General features: G+C 41.8%; 1 long non-coding RNA gene across 4 annotated transcripts; it reads left to right on the forward strand.

Annotated features, from left to right (window-relative positions):
• Positions 1-219: 219 nt before the first annotated feature.
• LOC111094066 lies at positions 220-12,298 on the forward strand. Of its 4 annotated transcripts, XR_005384100.1 has the most exons (5): positions 220-370; positions 2,094-2,174; positions 5,546-5,664; positions 6,751-6,796; positions 8,400-10,210. It is a non-coding gene; the product is annotated as an uncharacterized LOC111094066 (long non-coding RNA). The 4 variants fall into 4 exon arrangements; XR_005384101.1 differs by lacking the exons at positions 6,751-6,796; positions 8,400-10,210 and adding an exon at positions 11,885-12,298; XR_005384102.1 differs by lacking the exons at positions 5,546-5,664; positions 6,751-6,796; positions 8,400-10,210 and adding an exon at positions 2,632-2,727.
• The last annotated feature ends 11,188 nt before the right edge of the window (positions 12,299-23,486 follow it).

Genomic DNA, 23,486 nt, shown 5'->3' on the forward strand with positions numbered 1-23,486 from the left:
TGAGAAATATTTCCATGCTCACATCATGACCAAGCTAGGAATTTAGAATATGGTGTGCACCCTTTGAGAAATATACCTCTCAAGAATTTTGTGCCAGATTTCTTCCCTTTGCCCCTCCAGGACTACTCTCCATCTTTCCTGGTGCCATGGGTAACTGACCAGAATGACCACACAATGGCCCCTTGCCTTCCAGCTTCTAGTTGGTGTTGGCCAGTGGAGATCCTGGAGGATATGAGATCAAGGAGGAGAGCAGCTTTCCTTCATACCCAACTGTATTGGCATTAGCTGAGTTCATCATTATTCCTCTTTAGATGGCCCTTTCTACTCAACTCTCCTTCTGGGTTCTGGGCTTTCAGTACACTTAGGAGTGGTAAGAGCTTCCTTGTTACAAGGGCAGGAATAAGCTTCACTTTCCTTTGTGGTTTCTTGTCCACTTTTATAAGCAGGCCCTTTGTTAAACCCTGCTCAAATGTCCTAATTTCAAAATACTCTAATCACGTTTTCTGTTGGAACCTTGAAACAAATATCGATCTTACATTAAAAAAGAACCACAACTATTGAAGAGAAAAGATTTTATTAATGCGTTGGTGAGAACTATATATTTCAAAGATGCAGAAATTGATGAAGTGGAAGGGGAGGTGGGTGGGGGTGGGGGTGACTAGGTGGCGGGCACTGACGGGGGCACTTGACGGGATGAGCACTGGGTGTTACTCTGTATGTTGACAAATTGAACACCAATAAAAAATAAATTTATTAAAAAATGAAAAAATGTCTGAAAGAAAACATAAAAAATGTCTGAGAGAAAACATAAAAAAAAAAAGAAATTGATGAAGAATCTTATTTCAAGGTCTCAACCAACCCCAAGGGCCACCATGGCATGGAAATATTATTTGCAGTACAGGGGGCAGCTCTGTATCCTAACTAGGACTCTAAGCACAATATTAAAGAGCCTTTCCTTTGGTTTTGTTATTGCTTGACCTTGACATTTTCTTTTGGAATGAAAGATGTAGGATAGCATTCAAAGTTACTGCTGCAGTGGGATGCAGTTAACCAGGTATTTTCTTCTCTGAGCAGAAAGTATCTGAAACCTCTAGGAGTTCTTCTCTACTTGGGATGAATATCCCAAACATGGTGGCAGCATGGGGGCACAGGAAGGCCAACTACACCCCTGAGAAGCAAACACGGCGTATGGAATCTTCTCCTCCCACTCCCACTTGTTCTCCTTACTGTGTTTAGGGCTTGCTCTAAAAAACAAGCTTAAAAAACCCTGAAAGTCTAATCATTATGGTCCAGCAACACAGTGAAGCAGGCAGATGTACTCACTGAAGTATAATTGTGAGCGCTGTGTTGAGTTTATGTTTGTGACGCAAAGTTAAATGAATAAAGCAGAACATTAGGTAGTGTATGAAGCATGGTTGTAACTCTAATACACACACGTATATAGGAAACACGTGTTTATATAAACACACATGTACATAGGAAAATTCTTGGGGGGATGCAAGAAAACAGTGATAAGTAACAGTGTAAGTAATAGGGTTATGGGTATTATTATTATTATTATTATTTTTCTCTACCAGATGTTTGTTAGAAGAAATGACTCTCTTGGGCCTTTTGATCTGTTACACGTCTTGTTGGGAATGCTGAGCTGCAAGGCCATTTAGGTGGGCCACTCCTCAGGGTTGTGTGGGTAGTTAGTGACCTTGAGAGATAAGGTAACATTTTTCTCCAAAGAGTAGGCTTGTTTGCTGCCTGCTGTAGAAGCAGGAGATTGTCTAAGCTCTGGGTTCCTTAGTCGCGACGCAAAGGCTCTGTGCGCAGAGCATTCATCTGAGCCCATGACATCACCTGGGTGACGATTTAGCAGAGGGAACCGACACAAGCAGGCTGATGAGTGAGCTTCTTGTTGCGCTGCAAGTGATCAAGTTCTTGGTCTCTGACCCAGAAGTCTGGTATCGTCTGTCCGCATCCGTGGAACAGTAACAGGCAGATTTACTAGCTCGTATGGAGGGTAAGAGAAATCCTACACCAATAGTCTTTAACATTATTGCAAAACCAATTTGTAATGATTTGTTTACTATTTATTTTTCCCACAGGACTGCAAATTTTAAAGGATAAGAAATATTTCTCTTTCTCATCCCTGTTTAACCAAAGCTGACGGGAGACCCTGGCACAGGGTAAGTTTCAACAAACAATTGTTGATTGATGGATAAGGAGCAAGTGCACATAAAAAGCAAGTTATGAGAATGATTCCAAACCCAAACATGAAAGTTTGAAGGCAAGACCTGATAGTTTGCAATCATATCTCCCTATTGTTCAATAACCATTAAAAATACACTGTTTATCAAGTACCTACAAGCCAAGCCCACTTGTAGATTACTTTTCAAAATTATCACATTCACAATCTCTTTTCTCAGGTTGAAGGCACTTTCACACACACTAGATCCTAGGCACAAGTCTGTGTGTTGGCAACCCCAAAGTGAAGCCAGCAATAATAGTAGGCAGTTTACTGAGGAGTTACTATGTTCCACACACGGTCCTACACTCTTTGGTGCGTTAGTTTGCTTAACCATCACACCGACCCCGTGAGCACATGACTTTACTTTCCTTATTTTACATTTGAGAAAATTGAAGAACAAGGAGGTAACTGACTTTTCCAGTCAACCTGCTTCTGAGCAGCAGCAGCAGCAGAACAAGTAGTCACGCTGATACCAGACCAAGTCACTGAAGCTGTAAAGTGCAGAGAATACGAGTAAGTCCCCTGTTGAGGTCAGCTAGCTGCTAAGGGCCAGAGCTGAGACACATACTCTGCTCACTTATGAGTAATGCTTGCACCCAAATCCCAGATCTGATAGTCATAACCAATCCAAAAATAACTTTCCTGCCCTGCCTCTGTGGTTAGAGGCACCTCACAGGGCGGCCACCCTGGGTTTCTGACAACTCTTGTCCATTCTGCTTGCCTGGTGCCCGCTCGTCCAGCTGCCTCCCTCCGGCCCGTGGCCTCGAGCACACTTTATTTATTTTTTTATATAAATTTATTTTTTATTGGTGTTCAATTTGCCAACATACAGAATAACACCCAGTGCTCATCCCATGAAGTGCCCCCCTAAGTGCTCGTCACCCCCACCCCCCGCCCACCTCCCCTTCCACCCCCCGCCCCAGTTCCTTTCCCAGAGTTAGGAGTCTTCATGTTCCATTTCTCTTTCTGATATTTCCCACTCATTTTCTCTCCTTTCCCTTTTTTTCCCTTTCACTATTTTTTATATTCTCCAAATGAATGAGATCATATAATGTTTGTCCTTCTCCGATTGACTTACTTCACTCAGCATAATCCCCTCCAGTTCCATCCACGTGGAAGCACATGGTGGGTATTTGTTGTTTCTAAGGCTGAGGAATATTCCATTGTGTACATAGACCACAGCTTCACACTTTAAAGAAGGGTTGGTCATGGCAGCAGGAAAGAGGTCAGAGTTCTCACTTTCATGCTCCTGAATCTGAAGGCGTAATTCTGACCCGAGGGCTCTGAGTCCTGTAGCTGTGGGGTCCTGAATCATTAGTGACAGGACTGGGCCAGATCGTCTCTAAAATCTCTCATTCTCTGTATGTCATGTACAACGTGTCGCGCCATTTGTGACTCCTTTGGAGGACCTGAGGTCTTCCACTTCCGATCAGAACCACTAAATGAGCGCTACCCTGCCCCTAAATTCTTCCCATTGCCGTTGGCAGCCTAGGGCTCTCCTGGGCTTTATCAATAAATCACACATCACATCAAAACTTTACTACCCTATGTTTCTTCCCACTGGGTCCTGTGCTTATCTGTGACAAAAGATGCTGAATTTTTAGCATATAAGTTAGGATTTTAGATTTCCTGTTAATACTTTATTTCTTCCAAAAAAAAAAAACCCATAATACGTTAACTCTTTTAAACTATATTGCAAAAGATTAATATCCTCCAATATTTTGATTCTTACAGATCAGAAACAAGTCCACTGACCTACAGCATATTAATCCTGAAGGTGCCAAAATTTTATTTGTATGTGATAGGAAGGAGACTGAATGAATTAGCAAGCATGTCATTGATTTATTAAGTCAACAGATATATATTTACTGAACACTTACTACGTGCTAGGCACTGTGGCTAGGTGCAAGATAGAAATGAGTAAGAAAATAAATATATACTCAAGGGTTCATGGTTTAAGGGAAAGACAGACACGCATAAATTATATCTTGTTCCATAATGTATCAACACACGTGAGCGAGTGACAAACCACTTGGGGAGATCCAGAAAGGCTTTACAAAGGAAGGGGCATTTTAACTGGAAGCTTCATCTGAATTTCACCCCACAAACCATATTCAGTGACTCTTTGCCCCACAGTTATGGGCAGCAGTTGACAGGAAGATAGATTAATGTGGGCGAAACCGTAAAATTTCCCCCTCACTTTTGAGTGGCAAAGGGATCCTCTAGAGGGAGCCATATGATTGTGGGAGAGGAGCAAGGCACCCTTTGTGGTGTGTTTGGTTAACTCCTCACTCATGAAACATTTTTGTTTTAATGACAGTTGTTCCCAAACCCCAAATCATTATATATATATATATATTCAGTGATCCTATAAACCCAACTCTTATTTCCAAGTAACTTATTCATTTCCTTACTTGGTGGAAATGAAACCTGAGTTGGCTAATAGTATCTAATGTAGGTAACAAATCCAGATCTTTCCATGAAATTTAACAGAAGGGCCCTTGTGGGTAGGGTTCCTTCCTCTTTGAATGTGGACTCTCATACAGGCTTGGCCATGTCTCTGCAGGAGTTTTCTGAAAGATAAAACAAGCCTCTGGTGCCTGTCTATGAATTAATGTTATTTCAGAACACAGTTCTTTCTTTTCTGTTTTGAAAAGCAAAAGCAAAAATGTATAGTTTCGCAGCTTTGGAGACCAGCAGTCTGACATAAAGGTGGTGGCAGGTGGTTCCATCTGAGGGTCCCTTGTAGTTTGCTGTCAACCTTTGGTGTATCCAACCCTTGCCTTCGTCTTCACATGACTTCTCACTGTGTGTGTGTCTGTCTTTAAATCTCCCTTTTGTAGGATGACAGCAGCCACATTGGTTTAGAGCCCACCCTAATAACCGTATTTTAACCCGATAACTTCTGTAAAGACCCTGTCTCCAGATAAGGTCAAATCCTGAGATATTGGACACCGAGGCATATAAATTTGAGAGGAATAAAGTTCAACCCGTAACAATGCCCAAGCTAGAAACTTCACTCTTCGCTGTAAATGTTCCCTCTCCCTCCCCAGTCATTAGCTGTGCTTCATTTCTTCTCTCCATGTCCACCCCCTTAGTCTGCCCTTTCCTCTCCAGGTGACTTCCGCCTCCTGACTCACTTCCTCCCGCCAGTCCTCCCTACAAACAGCTGTCGTCCTAAAACCATACAGGACTAGATTTGTTACTTCGTCACGGTTGCTCAAGGACACAGAGCGACTCTCTGATACTTCCAAAACCAACCTAGAAAGTCTCGGCCTTGTTCCAAAGCTCTCCATTTCTCCTTGGTAGGTTAGCCCACTCTGGGGAGGCGAGCCAGCTCCTGCGGACCACACACATCAGGTGTATTCCTGCCAAACCCTCTTGCTGTTTCGCTGCCTAGAATGCCCTCTTCTATCTACTCAAAACCTGTACGTACCGTCAGAGCCAGTCTAAATCGCACTTCTTCAGTGACACCTTCCCTGATGGTTCCCATCTTAGAATTTTTTTTCCCAAAGAAACAAGAGCTTTATTTTTTTTATAAATTTATTTTATTTTGGTGTTCAATTTGTCAAATATAGCATAACACCCAGTGCTCATCCTGTCAAGTGCCCCCCTCAGTGCCCGTCACCCAGTCACCCCCACCCCCCACCTCTTCTTCCACCACCCCTAGTTTGTTTCCCAGAGTTAGGAGCCCATCTTAGAATTTTACCAGGATTTTCTACAACCAGTACCTTACAGTTCTGATTTTTGTTTTTAACTATTTCTTGTAAGTGGAGGCCCTTCAAGCAAGCTGTGAGCTGCCTGAGGGCAGGACCATGACTGTAATTTCTCTTATGTCCTTCTCTCTGCCCAACACAGTGTCTGAGACATATAAGATATCAGTAAATGTTGGTTGAATGAAGCAATACATGAGCCAATGATCTAGTGAATGAAAGAGACTGATTTAATGATTTCATGAATGAATGATGATGCTAAGAGTAGGGTTCTGAAACATTTGTAGTGATGATGGCTGCCTCAACTTGATGGAGGCTTCCTTCCTAAGAGGCATGCTGTGCCTGACTTTGTCCTTACTTGGAGGGCTGAAGTGACCACAGAAATGTGCTCTAGCTCATCAAGAAATGAAGAGACACCTGGAGCACCCATCTCCGTCTCTCACTTTACAGCCTGTAGCTCAAGGTTCTTTTCAAAGAAGTATTGTATTTTAGACCTTCACAGACACAGGAGGAGTGACTTAGGTCTTCAGGAGGAGATCTGTGTACAGTCTTTAGGAGATCAGGGTAGGTTTGTCCACTTGTGCTGCTGACAACCATGACCCATAATGAGGCATCCTGAGGCTTCTCAATGTGTTGACCAAAGGGCAAGGATGTAGCCGTAGCTATTATTCAGTACTGTAAAAACATGGCTCAAGAACACCTTAACCAATGGACTTCTTCTTCTTTTCATTCTTTCTTCTTTCTTCTTCTTCTTCTTTTTTTTTTTTTTTTTTTACCAATGGACTTCTTGATTACCTTTAGCGACAGAGAAGTAATAAAGACCATCGACCAAAGGGTAACCCTCAAGGTGAGAGGTCATTGTTTATTCATATACTCTCTATAGCAGCCATCACAAGGCTAGAAACAGATGCTACCTCACAATGAAAATGCAAGTAACATACACAAACATTTAAAAGTCCCCAGAACAGGGGTGCCTGGTTGGCTTACTTGGTTAAGTGTCTGACTTAGTTTCAGCTCAGGTCATGGTCTCAGGATCATGAGGTTGAGCCCCGCATCAGGCTCTGGGCTCAGTGCAGAGTCGGCTTGGGATTCTCTGTCTCTCCCTCTGCCCCTCCTCCCACTCATGCTCACTCTCTCTCTCTTTCTCTATTTTAGATGTTAATTTATTATTAAATAAATATTAAATAAAATAAAATCTTTTAAATAAATAAATAGTCCCCAGAAGAAAGAAGGGCCACTCTCCGCTCATGATGGGAGCCCTGGGTTCTGTGATAAGTGGAGAAGCCCTTGGGAGCCAACTGCTATCAGGGTCTGGGCAGAAGACAGAGGGAAAAAAAAAAACAAACAACTATCTTTCTGATGGTCCTACTTTGGTTTGTGTAAGGACTGGAGTTGGAGACAGTTGTGGCATTTAACCATCAGAATAGGCCAGCGAAGAGCCAGCATGGAAGGAGAATTAGCCATTTCTACTCTAAATACAGGCCCAGCCAGGGCGAGTTACATAATTTGTAGGTACAAATTATTGTAGTGCAAAATGAAAATGAGGAATTCCTTGTACAAAAATGTCAAAGAATATTTTTTAAAAAATCTCAAGATGGTGACAGCAAAGGACCAAGTACGGGGTTCTTTTGAGCACAAGATCTTGTGTGATTGCCCAGGATGTATGCTTGGGAAGCCAACCCTAGATCCAGTCCCTGGAGGAGAACAGTGTTCAGTCTGAACCCATGAGAGCCCGCTTACACTCAAGCTCTCCTGTGTCAGAGCCGTTGTACCTGCAGTTGTTTCCACCTGGAACACCTTGAACATCTTTCATCCCTGCAGTGTACAGTTTTCTTCTTGGGTGGTGGCTAGGATGTTTGCTAATAATAATTTATTCAGGGCACATTTTATGTGTTTCTATATATGTGTTACATCTAAACAAAAAATATTCTTTAAGAAAAACAACTTTAATTTGCCATCTTGACTCTTGTTTGACAAAGTAAATTTCAGAGAAGCTCAGAAAGAAACGAGCACTCCTAGTACCAGGATAGGGAGTGAGAAGTTGGTGTCACCTGGGTATCCACCTGGGTGTGCAGCAGGGCCGGGAGGAAAGCAGAACTTAGAGAAGATGGGGAAAGACTTCTGGGAAGAGGGAAAGAGGGACCCTGAGAACTCAAGATGAAAATGAATCTGTTTGTGTTAGGGCTGGCATAACATGGTGGTGGCTACCTAGAATGGGAAGTGACTGAGGAACCAGCGGAGACAGTGCTGATTGGTCAAATTAATGTCAATTTTACTTGTATAACCCAAAGTTGCTGTCATGTGTGATGTATGTATTTGTATAGAATCCAATCATTTTATAATGGATAATGCCTGAAAACGAGTGAGACAGTGGTGATATTAGATTACAGTTGTGTACTCTGATTTTAGAGACTTAATTTCAAATTTTAACACTGCCAATTTCTAACTAGGTGACCCTGGCAAGATTCTGGGCCTCAGTTTCTTCATCTATAAAGTAAGAATAATAATAGTATCCACATTTTAGGGTGGTTTGTACGAGGATTAAATGAATCAATACGTGTACTGTGTTTAGGTTACCAAGACATGGTTAATACTCCACAAATGTCACCATTTATTATTGGGGTTAAATCATAATCATAGCAGGACATGATTCCTAAGTCAAATTATTGTCTGAGATGGCTCTAGGGGTGTGAGAACTACAAATTTTGTCTGTACTTTTTATCTTATGAATTTTTAACAAGTGGAGCACCTTGGGGCATTCCCACTGACGAATGACTCCTACACACAGGCAGAGCGCAATTTCCCTAGAACGTTGTGACTAGTCTTCCACGTCGGGTGCCACTCAGAGGAACACCTTGCACGTTTCAAAAAAGTAACTTCCTTAATGCACATCTGCTTGGTTTTCCTTCCTCTCTCTCCTCTTTGTTTCCTTTTTCTAATCTTACTTTAAATCTCTTGAGCATACTAACAAGATTGAGAAAATTCCCCCAGTCGAATTTTTAACTGCATCATGATTCAGCATACTTCTGATCATTCTTTTATTCTGGATACATAGATTTTTTTCTTCGCCTTTTTAGGGACCTAATTCTATGTACTTTTCCTACGTGACTTACTGTGACACCAGAAATAGACTATGATGCTTATATTGTTGCCTTTTTTCTCCCAAAGCCACACACCAAGGGCATTTGTCATACACTTCGTATCTTCAGGATAACTTTTTGTGGTTTACTAATCTCAAGCTAGGACTCAGAGGAAGCCCAATTCTCATAAGAAGATTAGTTAGATGCTGTGAGAATTGTTCAAAACCACAAAGCAATTGAGAGATAAAATTAGGATTTGTTTTCTAAAATTTCAATCCATTGAATTTCACACAAGAACAAAATACCAGCAAATAGAAGATAGCCCAGTTGTTTTGTTATGGTGCAATTAAAAGTCATAGATTATCAGAAATTTCATTCTCCTTCTGCACTCTCTGGGGTAGATGCTTAGCTGAGGTTTTCTGTAATGAAGTACTATGAGGTAAGAAGTAATAAGAGATGTGATGGGTAAAGGCAGGTGACTTTGTTTTGTTGTATTTTCTTCTAGAAAGATGATGGTGATCTTAATGGGAGAGAGAAATAAGTAATTATTTTAATTTTTTATTTGGGTATAGTTGACACATGTTACATTAGTTTCGGGTGTAGGACATAATGATTCAACTCTATATGTTGTGTTATGTTCACCACAAGTGTAACTATCACCTGTCACCATACAATGCTATAAAACATCATCGACTGTATACCATATGCTGTGTCTTTTATTCCCATGACTTATTCATTCCATAACCAGAAGGCTGTATCTCCCACACCCCCTCACCCATTTTGCTCTTCACTCTTCCCTCCTCCTCTCTGGTAACCATCAGGTTATTCTCAGTATTTATAAGTCTGATTCTGCTTTTTGTTTGTTTAATCATTGTTTTGTTTTTTAGATTTCACACGAGTGAAATCATGTGATATTTGTCTTTCTCAGTTTGACTTATTTCACTTAGCATGATGTCATCTAGGTCCATTCAAATCGTCACAAATGGCAAAAATCGCATCCTTTTTTATAGCTGTGTAATATTCTGTGTGTGTGTGTGTGTGTACATCACACTTCCTTGTCTATTTGTTTATCAATGGAAACTTATGTTGCTTCCACATTTTTGCTATTATAAATAATGCTTCAATAAACAAAGAGGTTCATATATCTTTTTGAATTAGCGTTTACTTTGGGTAAATATCTAGTAGTGGAAATATTGGATCATATGGTATTTCTTTCTTTTTTAAGATTTTATTTATTTATTTGAGAAACAGTGAGAGAGAACAGCAGAAGAGGAAGAGGAAGAAGCAGACTTGCCACTGAGCAGGGAGCCCAACACAGGGCCCAATCCTAGGACCCTGGGATCATGACCTAAGCTAAAGGCAGATGCTCAACTGACTGAGATGCCTAGGTACCCGTCATATGGTATTTCTATTTTTAATTTTCTGAGGAACCTACAATGCATCTATATCAAAATACTAACAGTATTTTTATTTAAATTCAATTTAAATTTAAATTTAATAGCACATCATAGTTTCAGATGTGGAGTTCAGTAATCCCTCAGTTGCTTATAACACCTGATCCTCTTCATCAACAGCATTTTTTAACAGAACTAGAATATATAATACTAAAATTTGTATGGAACCACAAAAGATGCCAAGTAGCCAAAGCAATCTTGAGAAAGAAGAACAAAGCTGGAGGTATCAGAACTCCAGATTTCAAGGTATGTAACAGAGCTGTAGTAATCAAAACAATGTGGTACTGGCACAAAAATAAACACACGAATCAATGGAACAGAAGATGAAAGCTCAGAAATAAAGTCCATGTACATAAGGTCAAGCTATGACAAAAAGGGGCAAGAATATGCATATTTAAAAGATTTTATTTATTCATGACAGACAGAGAGAGAGAGAGAGAGAGAGGCAGAGACACAGGCAGAGAAAGAAGCAGGCTCCATGCCTGCTGGAAAACAGTTTGAACATTCCTCAAAAAATTAAAAATAGGAATGATGTGTTAAAAAATAATTGTTTCTAGAAATATAAAAAGGTACCAAGAATTAGAAGACAATATAGAATTAATATTAATGTTAGGATTATGGTGGCTTGTGATGTCATTCTGTAATGAAATACAAAGGGAGAAATGTCATAAAGCCTTAAATACCAAATGTCTGAAATCTTTTAGCAAAACTAAAATAAGGAGATGGGAAGAATAAAGATGGAGGGCTCATACTACTTGACTTCAAGAATTTCTATATAGCTACACTAATTAAAACTGTGTGATATTGACCTGAAGATAGACAAAAAGATCGATGAATTAGAGTAGACAGTCACAATTATGGTCAATTAACTATTGACAAAAGTCCATAAACAGTGTGAGAAAGGAGAGTCTTTTCAACAAACAAAAGAGTGTTGGGCTAACAGTATCTCTGTATGTCAGAAGATTAGCTTCAACCCACGCCTCATACCTGATACCAAAGATAACTCAAAATGGATTGTAGATTTATAGGTAAAACATAAACTATAAAACTTAAAGAGGGTACAGATCATGAGAGACTCCTAACTCTAGGAAACGAACTAGGGATGGAGGAAGGGGAGGAGGGCGGGGGATGGGGGTGACTGGGTGACGGGCACTGAGGGGGGCACTTGACGGGATGAGCACTGGGTGTTACGCTATATGTTGGCAAATTGAACACCAATAAAAAACTTAAAGAAGAAAATATAATAACTGTTAAGATTTTGGTAGATGTTTTTGTAGTAGCCCATTTATATACAATTGTATCAGTATATCCTGTGTTTGTAGCCAGCTTTTGATCACTAAACATTGAATAATTAACATTTTTCCATTTCACTAAAAGTCTCCTCTTGCCTCTTCACTGAAGGTCATCATCTGAGTCTAGGAGCAGAAAGAGATATAAGGGGATTCATCATGAACTTGGGCACCTTGAATGGGAATCTGGAAACATATTTGGTGCCCAGCCCATCTGCTCTATAGTGGTGGCCTTGGAATGAGAAATGCTGATCTTTCCGCGGGGACAAACCTCAGAACTGTTCTGGAAAGTTATGCACCTCAAAAATATCCTGAAATGAAAATACCTAAAAAGAGAGCTGCACTTCATGACTCACCTGCTACAGCTGTGGAGGCTGGAATCTCTCTAACATTGAGAGCATTAGCCTCACTGCTTGTGTTTTCCAGAACCATATTATACTCCTCAATGTCTCTGTTTGTGTCTATCAATATCTTATTGAAGGAAACCAAAACCATATGAATTATAATAAAGATATTTCGAACTCCACCTTTTAGGTTTATTACCATATATAAGACTCAAGTGCTGGGTATAGGTTGGTTGACACTGGTGAATTCATTATAGGAAATGGTCATATGACTTCTTTTTCTGAAGGAGGCCTGTGGGAAGGGTGTGCTTTGACCCAGGTACAGGGGACTCTGAGAAATATTCAGCATCTCATAACCATGAGCTGTTGGCTTTGGGTCATACCAGTTCTACTCCTCTGTGAGGTCCTCAGGCATCACTTGATATATTGAGTAGACTTTATTATGTCCCAGTTTTTCCACTTGAATGTGAGATAGACGCCATGAAAACAGTGAGTGGATCACATTTATTTTCCTTTGTATTTGAAGAATCTAGCAGAGTTCCTGGCATCTGATAGGTATGAAAAAAAAAAGCTGTGTCAGTTGGATGGATGGATGGATGGATGGATGATGGATGATGAATAGGATGAGGTGAGATGAGATAGCACTGATTTGTTGGTCTTGTAGTTCAGTATGGGTGCTTTATTGAAGTGCTGAACCCAGATTTCACTCACACACTCCAAATCAAGCTTCTGTTTAGACAGGGTTAGAAAGTTGCTTAAAGAGAATTTGCAATTTTTTTTGAAGAGAAAATATGCTGTGATCAGAGAAGAACACAAGACAAATATACTTAGAAGCTGACCTCCAAGCGCTCATAGTTTAAGGGAGAAGGGGGGTCTTTCTGCCTTCATATAGAGGGTTATCCAGCAGCTCCTAAAGTCGATCTCTGTGTAAGAGGGAAAGTCTTAAAAAAATGTAAAATGTAATAATGTCACACAGAAAATCATGACAAGAATGTGTTGAAAATTGTTAATAAAATGAATTGAAACTACTTACCAAACAAAAAACAAAACAAAACAAAAAAACAACAACAACACAAAAACAAACCCAAAACAAAAAAATCTTCAGCGATTTAGGTTCTAGTTTCAACTATCTGAAACCCAGTAGCAAATTTAGGAGTAAAGAACAAAAGATATAGATGCAACCAAGTTTGTGTATCATATATAAGTGAGCTTCACCTTTATTCAAATCTATTTACTCTTTATGCCCAATTCTAACAAATGTGACAGTCTGGCTTACTAGCTAAACCTAGTTAACAAAAGGTATTTAAAACAGAGAGAAGCACTTGACAGGATGAGCACTGCGTGTTATTCTATATGTTGGCAAATTGAACACCAATAAAAAACAAATTTATAAAAAAAAAAAACCAAAATAGAAAAAAACAAAAACAAAACCAAAATAAATAAATAAAATAATAAAACAGAGAGAATGCTGCCAGAAATGGAAACTCTGAATTTAGGGCAGTGGGAGGAGACTGCAAAACCATACAAGATTGTCTTAAAATATTAGGCTCAGGAACTCAGAAGGCAGAGTATGTCCCAGACAATTTACTATTCAAGCAACCAACCTCACATGTTCATGGCTCCTCAAAGTGCAGGACACTTCAAACACCACTCAGTTTTCTAATATGTTATGATATATGTAGCAATAAGCTAGTTGTTTGGAATCCTGAATAGCTTCTCTCAGATACAGTGGTATAGTTAATGGCTCTCTTTTCGGGTCAGCCTCTAAGAGTCAGTGGCCTCGTAATACAACTGCAAAATTTATAAATCGCAGTAAATATAACAGAAAACAATCCTGCAGCCACACTTTTCTTTCAACATATGGAGGCCATATGGCAATTACTAATAAAGTTGATCCACAGCTTGCAACACTCCCCAAACTGCGGATCTGGTCCAGCCCCCCGCCTATGGGGTGGGGAGTAAATCTCCCTCAGCGCCAGTGTCTTTGCCTGATTTTCCACACAGACCACTGGATTCCAAAATAGAGAGAAACGTGGAATGGACATATTTTGTGTAAAAAGGGTGGTGGGAGAGCTAACACTAGCCTCAGCGAGGCCGGAAAAGATCTGATTTGCCACCAGGACAGGGTTAAAGGTGTTCTCATTAATTTGCCACATCCAGTTACAGGGCATGTACTCCTTTAAAAAAAAGACTTTATTTATCTAGAAAGAGGGAGCTCAAGAGTGAGCAGAGGGAGCGAGGGCCTCAAGCAGACTCCCCACTGAGCACGGAGCCCAGTGTGGGGCTTGATCCCAGGACCTGAGCCAAAATCAGGAGTCTGACCCTTAGCTGAATGAGCCACCCAGGAGCCCCTAGGGCATCCGCTCTTCACCTACTGACTGGGCATGGCAGGCAATAGATGTATTTTGAGCCAACAAAATAATGAATGCAGAATGATATCCTTTCCTAAAGAAGGGCAGCCACTGATCGGGATGGAACCCTAACTTGTAGGTGGGGCCCTAGTTCCTTACCACATACTCCTGGCATGTCCCAGTTGTGGGGCTGGAGGCCAGAGCTTCAGGCACAAAGGAGCAGTTGTGAGCCCCTGGGAAGCTCAGCACTCACGGGGCAACAATGTCCGGGGGAGCAACGACTGATAAGGACGGGAGACAAGGAGAGAGAGAAAAGGAAACTCATTCCCACGATGAGAAGTGTCTGGGATGCTCGGTGTCAACAAGCGGTGGCAGGGGAGAGAAACTAACTGGCAACTAGAGGTGAATCATTTAGATAAAGGATCTGTTAAAATCAATATTCCTACTAGGAAATCTCTCAAGCCATAGAAAAATGATTAAACGATGTTTAGTTTCCTCTGAGACACAAAAATGTATTCAATGCACTTCAGAAACCACCAAAATGAATTAAAATGTTATTTATATAATTTTTTCATATTCTTGAGTTAATATTTTAAAAGAATACATAATGACATTATACATGTTAGGTATATGGGATATTATTCTTTCTTCCAGGTTAAAGATTATTTTAATGGCTGATTAGAGTGGAAAAAAAAAAAAAGACACTCAGCAATAGGCTGTCTTCCAGCCTAGACTCTAATACTAAACTATGTATGTGTAGGGTTTTTTAATTTTCAGGTTTATTAACAATGAAAACTGTCTCCAGCTATGCCCGCCACAGGAAAATCAGCTGCAATAACCAGAAGCAAAGGACCCTTTAATGCATAGAATCCAAACTTGGGGCGTCTGGATGGTTCAGGCGGTTAAGTGTCCGCCTTCGGCTCAGGTCATGATCCGGGGGTCCTGGGATGGAGCCCACATCACGCTCCCTGCTCAACGTGGAGTCGGCTTCCCCCTCTCCCTCTGCCTGCCACTCCCCCTCCTTGAATTCTCTCTGTCAAATAAATAAACACATAGAATCTTTAAAAAAATATAGAACCAAAACTAATCAGCTGAGAGTAGGTTGTGCTTTTTAAATTTATTTCATTGCTAAATAGCTCATTAGAGACGGAGGAGAAAGTAGATTAATCATTAGCAAGGGAGGATGAAGCGGTACGTTTTAAAATAGTCCATATAAGTTATCTAGATAGACCATTCTATTGCCAGTGGTTTTTGGACTCCCCTCTGAGGATCTAGTTTTGGTCGGTGTGAGCCACCCTGATTATTCCTCAACAGACCAAGACGTAACAGTAAAGCAGCAGGCTGCACATAACATACAACTGGGGTTAACATTCTTTTTTTAAAATTTATTTATTTTTTATTTTTTATTTTATTTTTATTTATTTTAATTTAATTTATTTTATTTTTTAAAATAAATTTATTTTTTATTGGTGTTCAATTTGCCAACATATAGAATAACACCCAGTGCTCATCCCATCAACATAAAAGGCTCCTATAAGTCAATATGAAAAGCAGAAACAACTCAGTTTCAAAAAGTGACAAAAGATATAAGTAGACAATTCACAGAATTGCACATGGTGAATATGGATTTTAGAAGATTCTCAAGCCCCTGAGGATATGATAATAAGACAGTTTATGCACTTATCAGATGAGCCAAAGTTTAAGACAGTAATATCCACTTTTGGGGAAGTGTCAGGGTTGGTTTTCCAAGCACGATCTGAGGATCTTTTGCATCAGAATCATCTGGTGGGCTTGTTTAAGAGGCAACTCCCAGGACCTGGAAGCAGCCCAGGTGTCCTGTAGAGGTTGGACTGGCAAACTGCGGCCACCCGGGCCGGGGAAGACTACTTGGCCGTCAAGAGGCAATGACTTGAGTGGACCCCAAAGGCGTTACTCAAAGTGAAAGAAGCCAATTCCGGAAGGTCACACGCAAAATGATTCCAGACTTGAAGAAAAATCAATAGTGATAGAGAAGATACAGGTGCTCACCAGGGCTTTGAGGTGGGGGTGGAATGCGACTGCGACTTGAGAGCATGAGCAGCTTGCTAGGGTCACGGAATCTTCCGCACTCTGGTTGCCACAGCATCAGCTGCTTCTGCAAACCTACTGCCTGTGTCAAGATTCACAGAACTCTGTAGTCCCTCTCTTCCACAGTCAAACTTCCAGTGTGAAAATGTTAAAAAACAAAGAAACGAGACACATATATGGAGCCCACCTCAGACTTCGCAGTCAGAATCTCCGGGCAGGTGTTCAGCCAGTGGCCTCTCTTAAAAAGCTCCCACTGATTCTTGTGGACACTAGGATTTAAGAAACACTAGCTTGACATAATTTTTCAAGTCGGTGTTAATTTGCACCACATTCAGGAGGATCATTAGGAATATGTAACAAAACGTAGAATGCGTATGAGCCTTGACTCAGCAGTCCACTCTTAGTAATGTATCATGGGAATACAGGGCAGTTTGCAGAGACGTACAGACATGGGCACGGGGCGTGCTACAGCAGTGAAAACGAGGAACAATTTAGATTTCCATCAACAGCAAACAGTTACACAAATTACCCTACAGAGACATTGTGCATTTGTGAGCACACAGCGGAGAAGGGGATGCACGTCTAATTTCACGTATTTATTTATATTCAGGTGTATCTGGAAGGAACCCTGCAGGCTGTTAGGGAATATTATGAGTCATGTGGCTCTCCCACGCCCATCCTGCCCTCTAAAAAAGGAGAATTGAATGGCCTCCATTGAAGCAAGCGGGGAGATCTCACATCTAAATCTAGGTGTGGCATTGGTGCCTCAGTGGTGGGGAGTCATCACCTCCCAAATCCAGACACGCGGTTCCTCCGAGGAATGGCTCTGTTGTCCACCGCCTGGACCCGCAGCCTGTGTAGGCTCACAGCCTTCAGGCCCCCTCTCCACCCCACTGGAGACCTTAGAGTTTGACTCATCTAATAAGCTGTGGGAAGAGGTAGGGAGTCCTTCAAACTCTGCTCCTTTTCATGTGTGTGCACATGAATTGAATTGAGTGAATTGAGATTGATATGAAAAGTCTAACAGAGGGATACGAATTAAACCGAATTTAATGTTCTCATATTTATTGTTATTGTTCTTCTTGGGCATCTTTTCTGTGCCAGGGGCTTTACACATGTTGTGTCTAATTCTCACAATTGCCCTTATGGTAGGTTTTATTAGCCCTCTACTCAGATGAGATAACTACAGCATTGGCAGGTTATTTGCCCAAGTCTCCTTGTTCCCTCCTTACCCAAGCAAAGGCAACGACCCATCTCTTTTGTCCCCTAATCTCCGCTTGCCTTTCCCAGTAACACTGCTCTGAATCGACAAACCAAAAGTTCATCCAATATGTAAGTATACGTCCATCATTCTTAATTATTTAAATAAAAATTTTTTAAAGATTCTATTTATTCATGAGAGACACAGAGAGAGGCAGAGACACAGGCAGAGGGAGAAGCAGGCTCCATGCAGGGAGCCCGACATGAGACTCAATTCCGGAACGCCAGGATCAGGCCCTGGGCTGAAGGCAATGCTAAACCGCTGAGCCCCCCGGGCTGTCTGAATAAATTTTTATTGAATGTATTCATACTTTATTTAAATACTTGAACAGCATCCATTCTGTTTTCTAGGCCTCCTTGGTGAAGTCCCCCGGCTGGCGGTAGGAGATTTCTGCTCTACAGACCTCATGCTCCTGATTGGGTGGCCATCACTCTGATGGGTCGGTTCCCCTGCTTATCAGTTGAGTATTTTGAACATTGCTCCTGGTTACGTGATTGTTTCCTAATAACCATCCCTTGTATATATTACATCTCCCCTCTCCCTTCATTATTATTGTTAGGCTGTTTTGCCTTCAAAGTGTGACTCTTGCTGTTCCTTCTGTCTGAATTGGCCTCATTTTATATTCCCTTGACCTGTCCAAGCCCATCCAAACTTCTGAGCTCAATTCAAGTCCGGTCTTCTGACAGCCTCCCTGCCCAGCCCTCTCCGCTCCCTGGTGGTCGTGTGCTCACCTCTCTCATGGACTATCTTACTGCTGCTGTGAGCCTCTTGGTGGGGACTGGGTGCTTATACTATCATATCTTCCACAAGTAGCAAAACATCTGTCACCTACGATGTACCTGATGCGTGCTTTTTGGCCCGGCTGGAGATAGGCCAGATGAATGTCACTTGTAACCAGCTGCGCAGGTGGGAGCAGTTTTGGACATTAGAGTTAGTAGACTCAGTGCCTAGACTCCAAGATGCCTTCTCTCACCAGGTGGTTGGAGGAGCGGCCTCACCGAAGCCGGATGGGAATGACGAATGGTCCTGGAAAGTCTGTCATAGCCTTACTACCTTCTGGTGCCTTACGGGTCCCTTATTGTGACATAATTTAAATCTTGTTTATGAATTTGTTTCAGACAAACCTGTAGGGAGGCCGGCACCAGAGCTCATCTCTGTAGATCAAATTTCTTTCTCCCTGTAACTCATGAGGTTTCCTTTCCTCAAAATGTTGTTCTCAGCCAAGGCCAATCATGTCCCCAGGGACTTGTAGTAATGTCTGAAGACATTATTGTTTGTCCAACTGGGGTGTGGGTGCTACTGGCATCTGAGGGTAGAGGCCAGAAATAATGCTGCACATCCTACAATGCACAGGGCAGCCCCCACAGCAAAGCATTTTCTAGCCCCTAGTATCCTTGGGTCTACGGCTGGGAGGTTCTCATCTGCAGCTGTCCACATCAGGAGTCCGTCCTCAAATTCTTCTCCAAGTCTCACTCTCTCACCAAAATTTTTCCAGGTTGCCCTCTGGTTTGCCAGTATCTTCCCTTTCTTTAAATCTTGTCCTGCTTTCTCCCTGCCACCAACATACAAATTAGCACTTGGCAAACAGATGTCATCAGATCTGCAGTTGTTTGATTCCATAGTTTCAGTTCAGTTATAAGGTTATTAAGGACAATGACATTAATTTTTCCATAGGTCTGAGTCCCAGGCAAATGTGTAAAAATACTTGATGACTCAGGTAGGTCCTTTATACACAGAATGAAATATAAATATGCTTAAATATAGCAGCTCCTCTTAAGGATTTCAGGATATGGAGACAGAGGAATCTTGTTTAAATGTAAAAGGGAAGTTCTAGAATTTCTACAGAACTTAAGCTCTTCTTATTCTGAGGAATATACCTAGAAGTGGAACTCAAGTATTAGCTACAGTCACGCTGTTCTCTGAAGTTTAAATAAGATCTGGGTCAACTCCTCAACATGAGAAAAGTAGCATTTTTCCCATTCAGGGACCTTTAGGGATAGTTGTGGGTTCTCCCTCCACACATCTGCTCTGCTAAGACCCCTCTTTGCCCTGCACCTGCCGCGGCCAAACTCTGCTTCCCACCCTGGGCAGACTCTGCCTTGACAGTTCCTTTTCCCGTGTCCCCTAAAATCTCCTACGTAGGGCATTTATAGACGTATAAGTCTTCAGAGAGGGTTGGAAATACAGTTTCCCGTGTCCCCTAAAATCTCCTACGTAGGGCATTTATAGACGTATAAGTCTTCAGAGAGGGTTGGAAATACAGACCCAAAAATAAAATAGTAAACAGCCCTATTATTTTTTGGCAGCCGTATTTTAAAAAATCTTTCATCAACCTCAGTCCAGGAATTTCTCATAGACCTACCTACCTTTTGCTCCAGACTTCAGTCTGCTTTGTAGCTCTGCACTTTCCCTGTCTTCTTTTCCCCTCAACATCTTCCTAGCCCCAACTCTCAAATTCCTCTAAAATACTTTTGCAGAGCCGCCAACAGTTCTTGAAGCTTCACCTTCCCCACCCCAAGCAGTCTAGGATGGTGCTACCCTAACAAAGGCTGTAATCTCCCTAATTCACTCTACTCCACAAAGAGCTCTGAGTTCTGGTGAAGAAAAATGTCACCCACGAATGGAAATGTCACCTTTCAGCAGGGACAAGGAACAGAAGTCCACAAAAGAAGAAAGTGTGGCGTGGGTGTGGACTAGGTGGCCTGAAGAGTGAGGGTTCTGTGAAGGCTGTCACGGTTTGGTTATGTGTCAGCCAACTGGTTTTCTTTCTAACCAAATCTTGGAGGACTGGGGACACTGTTAAACCACTCAACTGGCAGGGCCAGTCGTGAAACTGGTGTGAGCCACTTTCCCCTCTGAGAATAGAAATAAGGCCAGCACCCCACACAGCAGTGTGCCAGCATACATGTTCCCCGGAGGTCCCACTAAATGCCTTCTTTGGGCACTAAAGTAAAGCACAAACACATCGTTTGTGTAGCACTCGCTTCTGCTGATACATCTGTAAGTGATATGAGCTCATCATAAAAAATTGTAGACGGTGAAACTCACTCCTAATCTCACTGTAAGAAATAATCTCTGAATACTTTAGTGTATTTTCTGTCCTCATAAGGGTCATACGGGCTTTTGTCTCTAAGGAAATGTTCGGGTCAATTTCATCACAGAAAAAGACTTATTTTATTATTTATTTATTTATTTTTATTTTTTAATGAATTTATTTTTTATTGGTGTTCAGTTTGTCAACATACAGAATAACACCCAGTGCTCATCCTGACAAGTGCCCCCCTCAGTGCCCATCACCCAGTCACCCCAGGCCCCTGCCCACCTCCCCTTGCACCACCCCTAGTTCGTTTCCCAGAGTTAGGAGTCTCTCATGTTCTGTCCCCCTTTCTGATATATCAGAAAAGACTTATTTTATAGGCTCAGAACTGGATATAAGAAATCTTGTCTTCATCTGCTCCTGGAAATGTCATGACCCATTCTTTAAGTTAATGTGGATATCCCCTAGGAAACCCAGAGGCTTTCTTAGTTTTCTTCCCCCTTAAAATTAATCCAGTTGTTCAATAAATACTTACTGAGTGATAGCTATCCTGACCAAACGCTGTTCTAGGAAGTGGGGATTGCATCACCGAACAACACAGAAATCTTTGCTCGGGGAGCTCTTCCTTGTGGGAGGAGATAGCAAGGAGAGGAGCAAGTCTCTTCATTTCTCTAGGTACCAATTTTCTCTCTGATCAAATAAACTGAGGAAGTTGGACCAGAAATTAAACATCTTCAGAGCTCGGGAAAATCATTGGAAATGCCTGTCTTGAATGGGAGCATTTCTTTAAGTTTCTTTTTTTAAAAAAATCTTTTAAAAATCTAATGAGCTCTTCATTTTACTTTCTGATATGTCAAGTGTTTAAAAATATAAGAACAATGTTTGAAGGATTTATCACGGAATAAAAATGAAACTCGGGGAAAACGTACCTTGATTATGCAGGACTGACACCCGCCCAGAAAGACGCTCCAACTTGAGGAGCAAGAATCTTCCTACTTTGAAGGAACAGTTTATAGTTTCTGCTGATATTTTTCTTGATAGCCATAGTCAAGATATCCAGAGAGCTGGTATCTGAATTGCACAGAAGAAACCACTGAGTGGGAGCAAATTTTCAGAAAAAGGAAGCTGAAGACAAGCCTCCCAGTCATACTTCAGATAGGCCCTGAGGTGTGAGCACTGTTGCTTCAATCCTTGACACATTAAATTATTTAACACGGGTTTTGCTGCTCCCAGACTCTTCACGACCTAGGGTAATCCTCACAGCTAATCTGAGATAGACAGTTCCTGTTTCGTAGATCTAAAAATACAAAGACACGGTGTGATTTGCTCAAGGTTACACAAATAGAGCATCCAAACAGTGTCTCCTAATGCTAGACTGGATGCTTCTCCCCTGGGCTACATTTATTTCCTCTCTGGAACCTAAAATCCCTCTGATTACTTAAAAGCGTAGCATGCTGGAAGAGTACAAGGTGGCTCTGGGTTTTGTTTGTTATCACGTGGCAACGAAATTAGGCAAGGCCGCTCATGAAGACCAGCCGGGGACCAGCCCCTCCCTGACCACTTCTTCCTTTGCTCCAGGTGAACAGCAGCAGTCCACTGACAGTTTGATTGCTCTCTTCTGTGCAGTAGGCCTTGGTGCTCCCGTGTCTCCTAGTCTCCCATACGCACCTGCAGCCCCAGTTGGCCACCTGGCTGGTTTCAGTCGACCCGGCCCATACCCCGAGCATTTTCCAACATAACCAGGACATGTGGCCTCTGCTGGGAGTCCCCTATGGAGAAGAACATGTCTTCTTAGAACTTCTTTAGAAGCTGAGCTCTAAGGAAATCAAAGTGTTCTCCAGAAGGCGAGGACTTTTCTCTGCTTAACAGATCGCCCTGTGGTTGCTAAGGCAGAGCAAGGGCCACGCCACAGGCAGGACACTTGCCGCACTCTGCTCCTCCCGCTGTTCCCTTCCTAGGCAGAGGTAGCATCAGTTTCCTAATTTGCAAAGTGGGAATAATAACAGCCTGCCTCTATGGTGTTTTCATTTGAGTTTAGAGAGTTCAGCCTTCACTATTTTTAGCTCTACTCTTTTCTATTCGTGTGTCTTCGTTTGAAATCTGAATCAACAGTTCTCAGAATAATTCAAGTCTGAGTGTGTGTGGTAGGGAAGGGGCTTGGGGGAGCTGGTCAATGGTTTAGAACTTTGCGGAAAGGTTGGAGCCGTCACACCGACTGTCAGCAGAGGTGTGTGAGAAGCTCAACCACAGAGCTGTCCTGGGAGGGCAGGGTTGAGCGGGGGTGAGGTTATGCCCATGACTCTGCTTAGACAGTGAGGATAAGAAGATGGGGGCTACTAGGGAGAGACTCCAGGAACACAGGAAAAGAAGAAAGGGAGGGAATTTTTCTTTGGTTCACAAGGGAGCCTGTCTCAGTGGAAGGGGAAATTACAAAACTGACCACTGTGTAAATAACTACATCGCATAACAATTTTCAAATACTGTTGAGATCAGTAAAAAGAGAAAGGGAAGAGGACCATATATATCACGAAACCAAGCCATAAATAATGAAAGTACCAGTTACTCCCTAGGAGTATCTGTTTCTAACTGACTTTTTGTCAGAGATAGCAGGTATAGGCAAAAACAGCAAAACCAAAACAGCAGTTACTTCGTGT

This window comes from Canis lupus, chromosome 35 (genome assembly GCF_011100685.1).
Source record: "Canis lupus familiaris isolate Mischka breed German Shepherd chromosome 35, alternate assembly UU_Cfam_GSD_1.0, whole genome shotgun sequence".
Lineage (NCBI taxonomy): Eukaryota > Metazoa > Chordata > Mammalia > Carnivora > Canidae > Canis > Canis lupus.